The following is an 18,985-nucleotide window of genomic DNA, read 5'->3' as shown; positions in this document are numbered from 1 at the left end:
ATTGAGCCAACCGACCAAATGAAACAGGAGCTGAGTAAGAGTCTTATATACCCGCATACAAATCTAAACAACTAAGCCTGGTGTCAGTGTTCATACATGTCAAAACTGTTGATCAAACAAGACATTACGCAAATATAAGGAAGAAAACCAATACATAAGGTATGTTGGCAGTGTTCCTTTTTTCAAAAATTCATGGATGCTTGGTTTTTGCGATAGCAAACGAAATACTACCCCAACTGCAGAAAACCATCGCCTGCTGTTGCCAGGGCTGCTATATCTCCTGGCGGCATTTAAGAAATAAAACGGCAAAAGCAACGAAAGGTTCCCCTAGATAGGCTCCACCTGCCGCTTGGCACGCTCGTGGAGTAGGGCAACGTGGTTCTATAAACGTTGCAGTAGGGTGACTCGATTCACGCAAGTCTCCGCCATACGGCAGCGCTGGCATCGAGCCGCCCGAATTTGAGCAGTGGAATGCGGTAAATTTAAATTGACTTGAGCATACCTCTAGTGTGTTGTCTTGGGAGTAACGCGACGGGACAGGAACAGCATGAGAGGTGAGTTGGAAAGTGAAGGGAGGCATTTACTTGCAGCGACGCCAGTGGGTTATCGTCTTTCGTCGACATTTCCAACAAGAGGAGCAGAAACGCTGCCATTTTTAAATTTTATCGTTTTGTGTTTGGCGTGTCCCAAGTAATTACCTCTGTTGAAGTCTTCCACGCGTCCTGTGGGGCGTTCTTCTCTGTTCTGGTCTTAGTTTCGTTAATGAAATGTATCAATGTGAAGCAGAAACTAGCCGGCGGATGCCAATCAAAACAAGCCTAAACTAGCTTTATGTGCAGTTATCCGTAACTACGTAGTCTTTGAAGGTCGGCACACAATGTCCAGCCGTACCCTAACCCCAAAATTCCCAAACTTAAGTATCGCTTTTGCCTTCCGACACTTTTCGGCGCCTTAGCGTGTTTTCACAAACCAAAATTTGGTGAGCGCGCATATTTTCGCAACCAACATCGGGGACTATACTACGGTACTTTGCTTGAGTTCGCAGATTTCGCCCGTCATGCTAACGAAATCGATAAATTGAAGCAGTAAAGAATGAAATGTTTTCGGCACGCAAAAACGATTTACGCGCTTATGCCGAGTATACGCCTCGACAGCTGCCTATAGGGGTGCCCCTGAAAGCCCCCTAGCGGCCCGTTTCGAAAGTAGTCGCGGCAGGCTCCGGCCCGCTCACCACTGTCGCCGCTGCTTTTGCGACACGTTCACGACTGAGGTTTACCGTTTGTATGGGTTGGAAACACATATGTCGAGCAGTCATTCTCTCAAATGTGCTGTATTTACGAGAGTGTAAATGATTCTGACGCGATGTGAGTGCAGTGCATTGGGTCTGTATAATCGCCAGGGATGTGTCACAGGCCGGCGTCGCGAAAACGGCGTATGCATGAAGCTGACTGTAATTACACTGCTCTGAAATTTACCATCAGTATCTCCGTAAGCAGGGTTTCTTCAGATGGTCATGCTACGTATATACACTACGATGTAAATCAGTATTGTGAGCTTACATAGTCTAAATTTTAACTCATACCAGAACACTCCAGTTACGCTTCATACCTCAGGTATTGATCACTACCCTGGACGAACCAATGCGGCACAAATTTCAAGAAAATTCTACGAAATAAGTACGATGGATAATGGAAAATCGCACGTGGAAATCAGCACACGACAAAAAAATTATTGCTGGGTCGTCTAGTGGCGAGGTAAACGCGGAGAAGGGCTAATAGAGTAATCCGCGTCCGCAACTAAAGGTTTCTTCGAAACATCGTCATTTCACACAAGGAGCCTACAGAATCTAGCACAAACTGATAAAAAGGGGCCTTATCAGATACCACACTCTTCCAACGACACCGTTTATCGCTTGTAAACTTACTGTATACTTCCTTACTTACTGCATACTCCAAATAATGCGTCCGCCGAGTGATCAGATGTTCGTTGGACTCGAGAAACAAAAGGAAAGTGAACGCCCCGCTTGTGTGTGTGTGTGTGTGATTACTAAAACGGTAATTCTTTGATTTCGCTCCGCATTTGTAAACAACAATAGTGAAGTGTCCTGCCCGCGATGTCTTGCGAAATATCGGTGCATTTCGCATCTAGGTGGCCTGGTGAGTACTACCTTGCTTAATTTTCGACAAACGTTTTTAGTATTTCCGAAGATGCACTGGGTTTTTTCATCTCCGTATGAGCTGTTCTGTTTCTTCACGACTTGGCAGACCATTTATTTTTCGGTGGTACCATTAACCTTCCTTGGTCCTTGGTATCAGGCGTCAGTGGGCGCATATTTAACGAACCACTGCCTTGGGATATACTTAACATTTTCGCGTGGCATATATTCCCATAAGAGGAACAAGTTATTGACAGGTATTGGGTAATGACATCCCCGAATCTTATTTTTCTACAACGAATCTATCCAAAACAAAGCCGCATTCGTTGTCCGTGCTGAAAACGAAACCAACCGCTCACTGTACCAGTATCAGGTCTAAAATAGGTAACAATAGAATTCACCTGCTCCTGATACATCCCGAGGTGACAGTGGTGATATGCTGCTGCCGTCGCCGACACCAAGAGCAGCCTAAAAGCGCGAAGAACCGCGTCCCTGGTCAGCTCTTGTTGGCCTTCAAAAATTCTACCAAGACGCAGCTATTTTTTGTAGCGTGAGCTACACTGGCCGAAGATAAGCAGTTTCGCGTGGACCTTGAAGGACGGTGCTGCGCAATCGCGAGAAGCATTGGATTGTATTGGATTTGGCTTGGATTGAATTGGATGATTGGATTAAATTGTATTGTATTGAATTGGATTGGAAGTCCAGTCCAATTGGAGTACGGGAATGCAGAGAATTGGGTCTCCACATTCGCTGGCTTGCACATTCCAGAGGAGTGACGTCGTAGCCACGGCAGACGCACTGGCGCCGGCGCGTACGTGCCCAGCTGTGCGCCTCCGTTGCAGAGTAGCCAAGTCTGACGGTGCGCCGGAGCCGCTTGATAGCCGTTTCGCGTGGCTCCTGGAGAGCCGTGCTGTGCATTCGCGAGGAGCAGCGACTGGATTGGTCTGGACTGGACCGGCCTGGATTGGACTTGACTGGACTGGACTGGACTGCACTGGACTGGAATGGACTGGACTGAACTGAACTGAACTGGATTGGATTGGAAATCGTTTAGCATCAGAAAGAATGATAATAAGCTAATCCTAGACAACCAGGAAACCTAAGAAGCTGAACCTTAGCCCACGCTACGTATATCCTGGCATAACCGAGCTAAGCCACTGCTAATTTTTTTGAACTGCCCTAAACCTACTGTTTGCTTACAGACATCACCATTACAAGTTGATAGGGTGCAGAATGGCAAAAAGAAGCGAATGAAAACTAAAACACTGCATGAGCCCCTGTCAGGCACGCAGCGCTAATCTGGTCTGCGCAACGGAGAAGCGGTGGCAGGCGGCGCAGCGATCGCGAAGCGCAACGCGTATACACTTGTACACTGCTCCAGGGCCCCTAGACATCCGGCTTCAGTCAGAGACAGAAGAGAGAAAGAATTCTTAATTGGCTCAGGGCTTCTTGAGTCACGCTGGTCCGGCCCTCTAGTCTGGGGATTCCGTTCACCGAAGTGTAGCTCTCTCTGTACGGTCCGTGAGCCGTTTCTGGCGAGCTGGATGGGGTTGAGCAGGGCGGCCTCCCACTGTGTCGGGGATCTGTTGTTTGATGTCATGTTCTTCATGTCGGGATTTTGTGTACAGTGCCACATCATGTGGAGTAATTCTCCCGCCTGATCGCAGTGCGGGCATTGTGGTGTTCGGTAGATGGCCAGGTAGTACTTATGTATGGCTGCGGGAATTAGAAGCAGTCGTGTGAAGCTGTCGGAGCAGCACCTCCTCCATTCTTGTGAGCGAGGGATGAGGAACCGGAAATCTCCTTCTACCGAACCTCTTTTCAAGGAGCATCTCCTTGCAAGTGGTACTTCTTTTTTAATTTCGACTGATTCCTTGAGTAGGCTTTTTCGTTTGTGGTTGTGTTTTGATTATGCTTTTGTCTTGTTGCCTTTATTTTTATTCTTTACTTTCGTATTCTTTCTCTCTTGATATCTCTTTCTCTCTCTCCCGAAATTGTGACCCACCAGAAGGCCTCAATGCCCTGTAGAACCATATACAGGAAACATATCTACAAGCCGGTGGCCTGCTGCGCCGCTCACTCGGTCCACTGACTGTTCACAAAATACTGTTGCGCTAAAACTGAAGGGTTCGACCATTAGTTCACTGTACGAGTGGGCACGCTACGACTCCAGGAACCCAATCTCCCACCATTTTTGCCTCGACAGTTGCCGCTGAAAAGGGGCGAGTTAGCTTTCATTCTCGTCTGGCCCATTCACACCAGAAATTGGTCAGAGGCGTCTGCAGACCGGCATTTCACCACAGCCACTATCCCCACATCCACATAACATTTTGAACGCGAGATACTTTTAACTACAGGGGGTCTCTAGGTCTCTCCGTACTTTCGGTGTATCCGTTCCAATGTATAATTCAGGATAAATGTTCGACCTTTCTGTCCAAGATCCCGACACCAGTGACCCAGTTATTGATGAGAATGTAAGGCGACAACGCCGTCGGTGTACCTGGCGCCTGAGGGCTCCGTGATGGCGTCGAAAGCCGAGGTGTATGCGACTCGGAGGCCGGCGAATACGGCGCCGTTTGCGGGAATGCCTGGGGTCGCGGCGGTGGCGGCAGAAACGGGGCGGCGTGCTGCGGCCTCGGCGGCGTACTCAGCTCCAAGTCCGCGGTCGGAGACCTGGAAGACTCCGCCTCCCCCTTCAAGAACAGGGCTTCCTCTGGCGGCTGCTGCGGCGAAGCGGTACCGGATGCCGGGGCCGGCTGGTATTCCACAATGGCGCCCCGTTGTTCCACATGGCTGAGATCGGCTGGGGTCACCTGCTCCGTAGGAAGATTATAAACGTTGCCCTTCTCGTAACAGTGATTAAATCCTCGATTTCACGCGTCGAAGATACACCAGGCTGGGATGGGAGGCGCGCCGGAGTAGGGAGCTCCGTATTAACTTTCTGGTGTTCTCCAACGTGCGCCAAAATCTCGACACACGAGCGGTTTCGCTTTTCGCCTCCATCAGAAAAGCTGCCATCATGGCCGGAGTGGAACCGGCGTCCTTGGGATTAGCAGCCCAACGCCTTAGCCACTGAGCCACCACGGCGGGTTCCTCGTAAGTGTGACTTCTAATTCCAGAAATGTGGCCTCCCGACCTCGTGCGACATCTAACTTCTTCCCAACTGTTTTTTGTGTTAGGTTGACGCTAAATTCAACCGCTAAAAAGTGTGGCACGCTCACGTCTTCCGAAGACCATTTGGTTACAGGATTCTACTTGCAAGGGACAGTTTGCGCCATTTTATATCTCTGTACGCACGAAAGCCACTCGCTGGCTTTAATTTCTCTCTTTTACCGTTTACTTACAAGTATTGTAGCATCAAATATCGTAACTCTCTGCAAACCATATCATACGAAGGAAAGTTTGGCATTCACCTCGATGCAGCCGTACGGCTACAAAGGAAAGCTGTCCAGCTAAATCAGAAACTTCGCAGTTGAAGATAAATTTGTCCTGGTCCAGGTTTCGAACCCGGGACCAACGGTTAACTCAAGCAGTCGCTCTACCAACTGAGCTAACTCTCTGCAAACGATATCATACGAAGGAAAGTTTGGCATTCACCTCGATGCAGCCGTACGGCTACAAAGGAAAGCTGTCCAGCTTAATCAGAAACTTCGCAGTTGAAGATAAATTTGTCCTGGTCCAGGCTTCGAACCCGGGACCAACGGTTAACTCAAGCAGTCGCTCTACCAACTGAGCTAAGCAGGAGGCTAGCAGTTTGTAGCGCGAGAGCGAATTGATCAACTCGAAATGATGGGCAGGTGCTAATCGACCAGATTTAGGGGAACTCCCCAAGCTGGAGTACTCTGTCGATTAACACCTGTCCATCACTTCGAGTTGTGATCATTTAGCTCTGGCGCTACAAACTGCTAGCCTCCTGGCTAGCTCAGTTGATAGAGCGCTTGCTCCGGTTAAGCGGTGGTCCCTGGTTCGAATCCTCGACCAGGGTCAATTTTTCTTCGACTGCGAAGTTTCTGAAAAAGCTGTACAGCTTTCCTTTGCAGCCGTACGGCTACATTGAGGTGGATGCCAAACTTTCCGTCGTTTGGCATCCACCTCGTTTGGCATCCACCACCAACCTAATTCACCTCGAATATTTCTTCTAAATCTGGTCCATTAAAACCATATCTTATATGGCGCCAGAAGACCACGAGGATGTGAGCGCGAGAAAGGCACTGGTTGTGGGGCACGAGCACGCGTCACGCGTCGAACGCTGGCCACTGCTCTCTCCGACCCCCGAGATACTGACTATGTTTGGATATCTTGAGCTTTATTAAGTCGTCAGCAGCCATCCACGGCTGTGCAGACGCAACAATACCATAATAATTAGAGTGTTCTACAGATTGGACCGTAGCAGGTCATTGTTTACAGTCAAATTCGGCCGAGATTTGGTCACTGCTTTGACAACATCACGCAGGTCGTTTCTCCAGCCGTGTGAAGCATACGGAATAGACAGAAATAACTCACCGGCGCAGGCTGTGCGGCCAACGGGGTGGCAGAGGCCGGCTTGGTGTCCGCTGGGGCCACGATCGGCTCGTAGGTGAGGCTGGGGCGCTCTTGGCTGCTGCTGCCATGCTGCTCCGGCTCCGGCGGCTTGTCCCTGCCCTCCATGGCCTGGTGGTGGTCGAAACCGGCTGCCGCCGGCCAAGTGCGCCCCGCCACCGATCTCACGTGCGCGCCGAGCTGATCTGATGAAGATGAGGACGCAGAACATGCCCAGCCAATGGGGGATTGGCAAAAAAACCACTATGGGTAATCAAAATGAAACACCAGCGTATCGAGATTTAGGTCCAAGGTAATCTACGTTTATCCCTAGCCCTCCATTAGCGCGTCTAGCCGCGATCTACGGCTGTGGAAAGGAAAACTGAAGATTCTGTTGCCATGGGGCAAATGCTATGTATAGTGCAGACTGGCGACGTTGCTTAAATGACCGGAGGGCGTGGTGGTTCTTATACGCCTTTTTATTTACAGAGGGTATAAAGGGCCATGTCACGGTTTGGCGAATTTCAATTTACAGGAAAAAGAAGACCGGTTGAGGGAGCCCCGAGCACAAACGTCGTCGCTTGCCTGGCCGACGAAGCGGTGTGGGTGCGCTCCAGCATTTGACGCCATTCATGTGTTGGGACGAGCCTAAGCCAGTCGAGAGATACGCGGGACTTATTACATTCACACGGAAGCAGAAAAGGAGGCACGTTCTGATCACCCTCACAGAAAAATAGTTACGCTTGTTTCAATTGGGCGCATGCGCGAAACAGCTTGGCATGTGCTGGGTTGTGCGTAGCTGTCTTTGTACAATAGTGTTCATTTTTAGATGCGACGCATCTCTTTGACTCGCCTTGTCCCTCCATCCATCCGTAGTCCGCACGCCTCTCCCCATTCTCCTCGCCACGCCAGCTGCGCGGTAACGCCGCTCTCACCACAGCGCCATCTTGCGTTAGCGCTCGCTCCCCTCGCCATGCCAGCTGTGCGTCAGCGCGCGTTAGCGCTCGGTTAACACTTGCGCACGCGCTGCTCTCTCTCATTCCCCTCACCGTTGACGCGCGGTACATATAAACGCGATAACTGCGCCGCTCCGCTCAGTCGCTCCACCGCCGCCGCTCCGATGACATCCGATGACCACCGATGATTTGAAAGGAGACTAACAGGTCTGCTACCGCGATGGTCGGCGCAACCGTAACAAACACCGCCCAGATGCGTCACATCACCCCATGATTTCCCCCAGCGGAAAGAAGTAATCATTTTTTTTCTATAGAGAGCGACATAATAGATATTTTTATTTATGGAGCAGAGGCTCATAAATAAAAATATTTATTCTCCCTCTCTCTCTTTCTGTCTCTACAAAAATAGAGACTATTGTACCAATACAGCTACGCACAACCCAGTAAATGTTTTCGTTTTATGCTGCACGTGTCCCAAGTAATTTCTTCTGTTTAAGCCTAGCGAGAGATCTGTGTGCGTTCTTCTTCGTTCTTGTCTTGTTTTCTGTAAGTGAAACGTATCCATGTGAAGGAGAAACTAGGCGGTGGACGGCAATCGAAAAAGCGTTTAAACTAGCTTTATGTGCAGTTTTTCGTAACTGAGTAGTCTCTGAAGGTCGGCACACAATATCCAGTCGTACACTAACGTGCATATTCCCAAAGCTAACTTCAGTACCGCTTTTTCCTTCCTACATTTCTCGGTGCCTTGGCGCGTTTCCAATAACCAAACATCGATAAAAGGGTACCTTTTCGCGGCCAACATCGGGGTCTACTAAGATAGTTTGCTTGAGTTAGCAGATTTCGCCCGTCGGTAATTGTAGCAAAAAGAATGAAGTGTTTTCTGCATATTTGGTGTATTCATGGGAGGTTGTGGCCGTTGTGGTTGTGGGTGGCCAATCCTGCTCTGGTGAGGGAGTGCGTTACTGGCAATAGTCGCCGGGGTCAGGCCGCACCCCAAACCCCATTCTGCAATTCCATCAATACGCGGATTTTTGTTCATTCCGGTGGGAATTGTCTGGCACCGGGATTCGAACCATGATCCTTCTGCACGCGAGGCGGATGCTCTACCTCTACGCCATCGCTGCACGTTTTCTTTTTTTTTACTTTTTAGCGCAATTTTATTTCTTTCGGGAAAAGTGCACTAGTTTTCATGCGAGAATCATGTGTTCACCGCTATCAAACATCTCCGTCGTGAGGGAAGAAATCCCACAAATAACAACACTAACAAGAAGCATGGCCCGGGAGCCGGTGTACGAGTGTATACTTGGCGTACGCTCGTAAATAGTTTTTGGTTGCACAAAACATCATCACTATCATCATCACCAGCCTATCTACGCCCAATGCTGGACGAAGGCCTCTCCCGTTATTCTCCAATTACCCCGGTCCTGTGCCACCCTGAAGGGTGCAGCGATGGCGACCGCCACTTCGCCCTGCATTGGGCGTAGATAGGCTGGTGATGATGATAGTGATGATGTTTTCTGCATCCAAAAATGATTTACGCGCGTACGCCAAGTATACACTCGTACACCGGCTCCCGGGCCCCGAGGCATCCGCGGAGAGTCCAAGACAGAAGACAGAGAGATGGTGGTGGTGGTAAAACGTTTATTGAGCCAAAGGGAAGGGGTAGAAGGGCGTGGTTAGCCTCCTAGGTCCAGGAAGCCTCTTGTCCGGGCTGCCTCCAGTGCGCGCCGCACCAGGGCGACCTGGCGCTCCAGTGCGAGCTGGTCAGCTCGGACTCCCACTGCTCAGGTAAGGGCAGGGGTGCGGATGTGGGTGTTGGGGGCAGGAGAAGACAAGGTGGTAGGTGTTGAGAGGAATGTGACAATGTGGGCAGTCGGGTGAAAAGAGAGAAGGAGAAATGTGGGATAGGTTGATGTGGTTAAAGTAGGTTTCGGTCTTGTTACGAATGAGCCTGCCGCTGTGCTTCCTTCAATACTCCTCGGCTGTGCGGCGAAGCCTCCACCTCGTGCGCCTTTCAAGCAGGCCCTCCCTGTCGGTGACTCACACTTGCAGCCGACAATTCAAACAAGCTGCGACTTGTCTGGATCAGGCGCCTCGCTACCGGCGCGGTCAAACCTCGATGGCGGCCGACGCAATACGCGAGACTTGTTCCAAGGACGCAGAAGCTGTTGCGGAGACCTCCTCTCTCCCCTCTCTCGGACTCAGCGTGCGCCGCTACTACCAACTGCTCACGAACTCTGGAAAGAGCGTTGTGTATGTCTGTGCCGATAGTGTTGGGTGCATAATTTAGAGGGAACGCTTGTTTTGACCGTTGGCGCTTTGTGTAAAAATAAGACCCCCCAAGCGCTGTAGTTCATTCCTGTTGGAGCACTGAATCAATGCCGTTATTCTGCTCGAGTCTTGTACTGTAACCTCGCCCGTCGGGGCATTTTTCTTTGGCTTCGGCTCATCTTTCGCTATGAAGTAAACAAGTTACGTTAGCCTTCGGTTTCTGGTCTTCTTCGAGGCAGCAAAATTGGCTGGCCGCTCGCTTTAAACCACGCTACCACACGCATGTCGGAGGCGACGGAGCTCGGCTCGGGTCGGCCTTATCGGATGCAGCAACGGGTTGTCAGGGGTGGATTGCACCATCTTGGTGCAATTTGCTTAGCGAGAGTATCAGTAATGCACGAGTGCCAGTCGTTTCATATTATCACCACGCGTCTCCGGTTTGAGCCATGCATTGAAAGCAGGCAGGAGCTCCTGAATGTGTACTACTTCACGATGTTATGTCAAAGCGGGTGATATGCCGCCGCGAAAGTTGTAGCTGACGAAAAAAAAATGTACTTCAACAAAGACTGACAACATACGACAGATACGTGCGCCTGTATCTGTTCTATCTTGTCTTCGTCCACATCCATGGAGTAAGTCCACTACTGTTTAACGCCACGTTTGAGGGGAGCAGTGAGACATACCGAGCCGTGGTGACGCGCTGGAAGGTGACACCTTAGAAGCGCGTGCCGCCCTCCACCTCACACTTTCGCCAAACGGTTCTCGTGTTTTCTTTCTGCTAGGGTGGCTCGTTTGCTCACTCGGTTACGCAGACACCACCGCCGACGCCGTCACAGCGAAACGCCTTTACCGCGCGCCAAAGTACTGCGCACTAAAACGTTTGGACGTGTGTTTGCCTTTGCCATAAATGTCGCGCGCGCGTTTGCGTTGCATAGAGGGGAATTGTTCGTAAACTAAATTTGCGAGTCGGACGAATGAGGCCGACTTGCTGTTACGTTGCCAATTTACGGCTTGAGTGCAACGGGGAACATGCCTGGTAGCACTGCTTTTAAAGTCCCTTTAAAGGCTAGATTAAATGAATGAAAGAAAGTCAATGTTATGAACGAACTTCATGGGTGCCCGTGTGATGGCTGCGGTAGTTGAGGGCTACCTCTGTCTCAGTGTTCCACCGCGGAAAACACACCCTCCAGCTTCGACCAATATCATCCTGCGCCGAGAGAGCCATATCATTCCACCATCTCCAAGCGTAAAGATACTGGGCATGATATTCCACGCGGACCGCTCCAACGCCCTTCTGATCAACAAGCTTAAAACAACAACCGACCAGGATACTCATATGGTACGACGGGTCACGACCAAAACCAGGTGCATGGCGGAAGCGGACAAGCTTCGCCTCGGCCAGGCCTTTGTCGCGTCCAGGATTACATACGCTATGCCTTACGCTCTGCGTAAAGCCACAGATCTCGAGAAAATAAACATCCTGATCAGAAATTCGTACAATCAAGCCGTGGGCCTCTGGGCACGCACTTGAACCGAACGGATACTCCGACTTGGCATCTACAACTCGGCCGAGGAGTTAATAGAGGCGCACCTATCTCGCAAACGATTAAGGTTAGGAGCAACCAAAACAGGGACGTTCATCCTCTCACGCCTGGCGCTGTCGGCCCTGCTCAGCCACCCACCTCTCTTTGCTGGAAACTCCATTAAGTTTCCTTTCCAACCCCACTCCATTAAGAAACACTCAATTGTGCCCGTCTTACCACGCAATATGCACCCGGTGCATCACGATCCCGGACAATATTTCGGTTGTACTGAGATGCATCATCTACCGCCTACACGGACGCAGCCTACTACCCCGGAAGAGCAGCCATAAAAGCCACCGTCGTTTTAAATAAGCAGCACAGATGCAGCATCACAATCACCGGACACAGCCCTCTAAAAGCCGACGAAGCGGCGATAGCACTTGCGCTTAGCCAAAGCGAGGCCAAAGTAATATTCCCGCAACTTTGTCAACGGTCGATTGCACGTCACAACACTTCGACTAATCAATCAGAGACTACAAACGAAACCAGTCAGAATTGTATGGACACAAGCCAGAGAGGCATCCCCGGCGACGAGATCGCCATCCTCGTGGCTCGAGATTTGGCCCGCCTAGACAGCGCTGATGAAGTCGAAGCCGAGCCTGAGCGCATGCAACCTCTTGTCAAGCACTAAGAGGCTGTCCCTTAAAACCTACTCTTCACCCCAAAAACCGCTGCCGAGGGATCAGCAAAGATTATTGAGTGCCCTGTGGGTCCACATTTTCCCACATCCCACGAGGCTTCACCTCTTTGACCGGACACACTTTGCTCCACTTTGCCGCTTCTGTGGACAGCCTGAAACTCTCAGACACAAAGTGGACGGCTCCGACAAGTCTACCCTAGACCCCCCTAACATCCACCTTTCCACGGAGCATTGGGAGAGAGCCTTGGCCAGCTCCGGCCTCGAAGATCAGCTGCGCCTGATCGAAAGGGCTGTCGACGCGGCCCGAGCTTAAGGCATACTGGAATGAGAATGCCTCTCTGAAGCATTTCCTTGATTTGATTAAAGTTTATTCTCTCTATATATCTCAGTGCTCCACGCTATGGGGCATCTTCCTATTTTGTCTCTTCGGTCAAGGTAGTTTGCTGCGTCCTTAAGGCCCCGCGGCCCTTCCAGACACTTTCTTCTTTCGTTCCCTAACCATCTGTTTATCTTTCATTTGTCTGCGCCATTTCGTTTTTTTTTCCTTTACTGGTCCACTTTTGTAAGACCTTTATCCACAATACATCTCCCAATACATTCCGCAACACGTGTTTGGCGACCGGCTTTTCTGCCGTAGAATTGAAAAAAAGAGGGAGCTCGCAGCTTCTTTCAGCAACCAAGCACAGCCCCATCACCGGACACGTACCAGTGGCAATCTCCAGTCCGCCCATGTCCTGGCCAACCCCGCACCACCCGCCGACGGTTCGTACCCAGCACCGCGCTTCTCGCCGTTACCAATTACACACCCAACGCCTATTACGCACCCTGTACCCTTAGTTCCCATTTAACTCGTGAAGCTGCATGCCTCATTCGTCAGGCTCAAAACTCTTCACTCCCCTCCCATCACATTCTTCACCGCATCTGCCGGCGCCCTGGCCATCCTTCTTGTCCCACCTGTTCTTCCTACCCACAAATCCCTCTTTCTTTTTGGGACTGCACCCCGCCATTTCTTGCCCCATCGCTCGCCTCCATCACTTCCTGGGAGCTCTGGTTGTCTCCCCCATCGACAGTGAACATCCAGGCTGCCCAGGAAGCCCTCTATAAACATGTGCACCGGATCAGCACGGGCATCCTGCAGCCCTACGTGGACCCGGTGAATTGAACACTGAAATTAGGACCTCGACTTAGGTCCGGCGTTCAATAAAAGTTTCTCTCTCTCCATATACCGTGTCAAGCTTGTGGCACCTCACCCACAGAGAGGCATTCTTCAGGGAGCCGTCCTCTCTCCTACATTATTTAACCTCGCCATGCGCCGTATCCAGCGTGCTGTAGAATCTTTCCCGAAATAATTACTCTCTGTATGCTGACAATATCACTGTCTGGATCTATCGCGGCAGTCAAGACGCCCTTCAAGACAGCCTTCAAGCAGCTCTCAGGACTGTTGATCAAGCAGCTCGCACTATCGGTCTAGCTTGCTCGGCTGAGAAAACCTCATTACTTAAAGCCACGTTGCTTAAAGCCTCCCGTCATTCCAACCCACCTCAAGTTGCCCATCATTACGACAACACCATTCACCCACAAAAATCTTTGAAAGTTTTCGGCCTTAACGTAAAATCTGATGGAGGAGGATGTTCTGCCGTAAAACACATTCTCCATTTAGCCGAACCCATCCTTAACAAGATGCGCCGTGTCACTACACACTCCACAGGACTCAAAGAACGGGACCTACTGCTACTCCGTGATGATGTTATCTCCCGAATTCTTTATCAAGCGCCGTACGTCGTCCTCACACGCACCTTAGAAGGGAAGCTTGACGCTCTTATCCGCAAAGCGACAAAGATATCTCGGGGTCTTCCGATAACAACTAGCACCACCCGACTTGCGCAACTTGTTGTTCTCCCGACGGTTTCTGTTATAATTGAGATCCATCGAAGCCACCAACGTCAACAACTCTCCGAAACTGCAACAGGTCGTCATATCTTACACATATTAGGATACCCGTTCCCCCCCCTCCCCCGACGTCAACAGACTCCCCTAGACAGCAGAATACTTCAACAAATTACCGCACCAATTCCCCGCCACATTCACAAGGAACGCAATACCAAACGCCCGTCCGTCCGTCCGTCCGTCCGTCCGTCCGTCCGTCCGTCCATCCATCCATCCATTCATCGGTCCGTCCGTCCGTCTATTCATTCATCCAATCATCGACGGCGACGCCAGCATACAGATGTTGTCGGAACTGAACACTGTACGGATGTCTGGCCAATTACCGGTTGAATGGAAGCACTCCGTCGTTCATCCCATTCCGAAGGCAGGAAAGATGATGAGCAGTATCAAAACATGGGACCTCTTCTATGCTTTGCAAGCTCCTCGCGCGCAACTTGAGCACGCCGGCTAAAAGCCGTACTGTGACGTTCCGCAAACTGGGTTTCAACCAGGGCTTCGTACCCATGACCCTTTATGCTCCCACGGATTTCATTTAACTTCATTTGATTAATTTACTCTAAGAGGCGTGAGGCTCGCAGAGAGGAGGGATACAATAAAATACAACAAGAGAAAAGAGCAGGGCAGTTACAGTAAGTGATTGCTGACTGAGGACTTCAAGTGTGCAGCGTCGCTGACGCAGACGATTGTTGCTGGAACGTGATTCCACTGCAAGCTGGTCATTGGAAAAAACGATTTCGGGTAGAGGTTTGTTTGGGAGTTCGGCACAGCAACTTTTAACGGGTGATCATTGCGTGGTGATACGTAAGGTGGGACTGGAAACAAGGATCGTTTTAAGGTCTGATTGTTGTAAAATATTTGATGGAAAACACATAGGCGGGGTATCCTACGACGGGTTGCAAGATCAGGCAGTTGTAATTTCTGTTCCATGCTAGTGCACTGGATGACCACGAATAACCAAAGAATATAAAACGAACGGCCCGATTTTGGATAGCTTCAAGGGTAGAGACGAGACTGGCGGAATTCGGATCCCATACAGAAGAGGCGTATTCAATCTTCGGACGGACAAGGGTTTTGTAAAGCTGCTGTTTTAATGAAGTAGGAGCTTGAGAGAAATTACGTCAAAGGACGCGGAGCATGCGGTTGACATTATTGGCAATATATTCAATGTGCGATGTCACTAAAGGTTACCGGCAGCAGGAGACGGCGCAGACGCAAGTACCCCCCCCCCCTCCATCCGCCTTGTGCTTCTTGCAGTGGACTTTAAGAAGCCTTTCGATACCGTTCGGCATACCGCTGTTATAGCTGCTCTGGAACACTGCGGTGTTGGTACGCGCGTGATTAACTTCGTGACGAGCATTTTGAATGGCCGGACATTTGAAATAAGAACGATGTGCAGAATCCCCACGTGTTCACGAATACTATCGGCGTTCCCCAAGGCGCAATCCTCCCACCAACCCTGTTCAATTTTGTAATGAGAAAGGTAGCCAAAGAACTTTGAGATATCCCGTACCTGCAGCACACCATGTATGCGGATGATGATACCTGATATTACCATCCGGGTGGACCTCGCAAAACGGGGCTCGACGCGGGTGACGTGGTTTTCACAGTCCAACGTGATTTGAATGTTATTGAAGCATGTCTTCCTGTCACCGCAATGAGCCCGTTACTTGATAAAATTAAATTCCTCGTCATTGGGGGCCTCGACCACCTGCAAGCGCAAGTGTATTTAACATTGAATGGTCAACCAATCGAACGGGCTGCCGACAGACGCATAGTTGGCGTGCCGCTGCTCGAAATACGAGGGGCAACCGAGTGGCTCAAACTGCTGAGAATTTTTTGGAAGTAGCAGCTTCAGATTATTAAGAGAATCGGAAGCCGCTTTGGAGGTGCGACGACAAAGGTACTACGTACCCTCATGAAGGTTGTGCTTATATCAAAGGCCTGTTATGAAGCAGTATGCTTCGCTCTAGCGAAGGCCCAACTCTAACAGTTGGAAGTTATGAACCGTGAAAGCCTCAGAGTTATTACCTGCTTACCGAAGCCCACACGCGAAGAGGAACTTTATCGTTACGCGCGCCTGCCCTCACTTGAATATATTATCACGGAAAGGCCTGAAGCACACGACAGGAGACAGAAGACGTGAAGCCACCCGCGAGGGAAACCTGCAGAATTTGGCTGTCAGTCACCTCGACCGGCTTCACACGCAACAACTGGCAGTCGTTGCCACATGGGACGACGTCCCAGTTCGAGGCCGAAAGCCATGTCACTCTCCCGTGGCCCAGAATATCACCAGCAAGCGGGTGCAGCCACACGTGCCGATCTTCAAGAAGGGACAGTCTTCAATTCCAGTTCTTTCGGCTCATTTCATTGTTCGTCACGTGACCCAGACACTCTCATAGTCAGCACCTCGTGCTGTCACTCCTCTTTGATTGTACTGGACCTACGTGCGCTCTTAACCCTTTCAAAAGATATGCTTTTTTGACAATGATGAGCCTGCTATCTGCACGGCAGTGTTCACGTTCAGAACATGCCGTAAACAATACTGTAGACGCGAAGACTGGCTTCTTTAGGCACGAGTAATTTACGCAAGAAGATTATCACAACCATTGTTGTGGCCACGGTGGCCGCTTTTCTAAATGAGGCGAAAAGCAAAAACGCCGCCCGTGTGTTCGAAATTTTGGCGCACCATAAAGATTCCCCATGTGGTTAAAATGAATTCAGAGACCTCCACTACAGCACGTCTCATAAGCTTTGTAGTTTGGGCGCGTTAAACCCCATAATTAATCATTAGACAACCAAGGTTGGCTCTTTTTAGTTCTTGGATGTAACCAGCGACTGTTACAAAATGTGATCTGGTTGGTTAGAGGACGACACCGAAGCGCAGGCGAGCAGCCACCGGACGAGCAGCGGGACTTGTGACATATTTATCAAGCGAATAACGCTGGCCGCTCGAACACCGCCAATAAAGCGGTGTCCTATAACCCTCGCCTGCTTCATGGTTTTTACAATTTGGTGCCGTGACCAGGATGGTAGGATTACACCGTTGAAGGCCCCTACCGAAGAAACAAGCCAATTGAAGAGGTCACACCGGCCAAGAACGACGCATAGCATTATATCCCACCAGAACGTCATCTCTGCCTACCTAGCCCCACCATGTACCGTCTGAAACGGAAACGGGGTATGCTCCGCGCCTCGACTACAAAGTTCATCTGCGAAGTGAAGACCAGGATGGAGGTAGCCCCACTATCGATCCATGAGCTGGCTGAACAGCTGAATATGCTTAAGCGGAAAGAGTTTGCATTACCTAAATAGACGAAGAGATAGAGCCCCTCGTCCCCGATGAAGAACTAGGTAATGAACTGATAACTGGAGAGGATTACCGGGATTCTATCGCACGCATGGTCTTCCGCGCTGAAAGACATCCTCCAGCCGCATGCCAGTTTAACAACTCATGTGGTAAAGGCCTCAACTTCACCTCAAGAACGAGTTCAAGTAAGATTCCCCAAACTTGAGATACGCTTTTTGACGGAGAATTCATACGGTGGCCTGAATTTTGGGACCAGTTCGAGTCGACGAGACATAAGAACGCATGGCTGAGACGTTGACAAATTCAAGTACCTGCATAGCTATCTGAAGGGGGAAGCACAAGGCGTCATCAGCGGATTACCATCAAGCTGCCCCATAGCTATCAAACTTTTCCAGCAAATGTTTGGAGACAAAACCGTGATTATCAATGACCACATGATCAAACTACTAAATCCCCCAAAAGTAACCTCCTGCGACAACTTGAACGACCTTCAGACGCTCCACGAACGTGTTCAAACTCACGTTATATTCCTTAAGAACCTGAGAGTACACATCGAGTCTTACGGAATCATGTTGCAGACTGCACTATTGCAGAAGTTACCCTATGAGCTGGTGCTGAGGTTCAACCACTTAAGGTTAACAACGCCACAAGCACAGGAAAGAGAAGAGCCTGGTGAAGTATCGACGTTACTTGAACTTTTGGACCTGGAAGTGCGGAGTCGGGAGACCACTCGGGATCAGACATTCCTACAACAAGAGGACCACACCCGAACGAAGTCAAGGAAAACATGCAAGTTTCTTTTTCCACGCTAACAGTAACTATATCCCGCCATTGATGTCTTCTCGTTGAATCTAACGACCACCTCACAGAACACTGCCGCGCTTCAACTTATATGACGAAAAGAAACCCAAATTGCGAAAATGAGGTGGTTTCGTTCGCTGCACCAGGCCCTTCCACTGCGCCATAGATTGCAAGAAAGCAAGACGACTCTCATGTCGGAATTGCAAAGGATTCCTAATCACATCCTTGTGTGATCCCAATTGGAAACGACCACCACCAGAAAAACTGACGACTGTGTCCACATCGACCGCTATATCAGAGACGCCCCCGAAGGCGGTTTTTGGGTGGACAGTGCCTCGAGACGCGACACTTACCTCACCAATCATAGAATCAGAAGTGGTTTCAACCTCTCGCGTATCAACTGAAGGACCAGAGTTTAATCGGGAAAAGGCCTCTTTGGACGCGGCCCAACCACGAGCTACAGACAAAGAATCTGGAAAAGTCCATGGGTCTTAAAAGTCCTCGCTTAAACCGAAGCAAAAGCCGATACGAAAGAAACCGCCGAATGTTCATTATCGATTTCATCGCCTGAAGCTTCATCGGCCGGGACACTCTGGAAACGTTGGAAGCACGGAGAACACCTTCTCGACAAATCATGGAAATTAGGGTGGCGGAACAAATAACTGCACGCGTTGCGCCCCGAGCACACGACTCCAAGGAAGTATCCAGTTCTTCTCTACCCCGGAAATTCCAATCATTCGCCAAGCGCTTTCCAGGTTCAAAATATTATTCATCTGAAGCCAACCAGATTCATATTATTGCGCCGGC

This window comes from Haemaphysalis longicornis, unplaced genomic scaffold, assembly GCF_048455015.1.
Source record: "Haemaphysalis longicornis isolate Haplotype H1 unplaced genomic scaffold, Haemaphysalis longicornis Haplotype H1 scaffold_12, whole genome shotgun sequence".
NCBI classification, from domain to species: Eukaryota; Metazoa; Arthropoda; class Arachnida; order Ixodida; family Ixodidae; genus Haemaphysalis; species Haemaphysalis longicornis.
The sequence above is the reverse complement of the archived record's forward strand: the minus strand, read 5'-3'. Positions refer to the sequence as shown.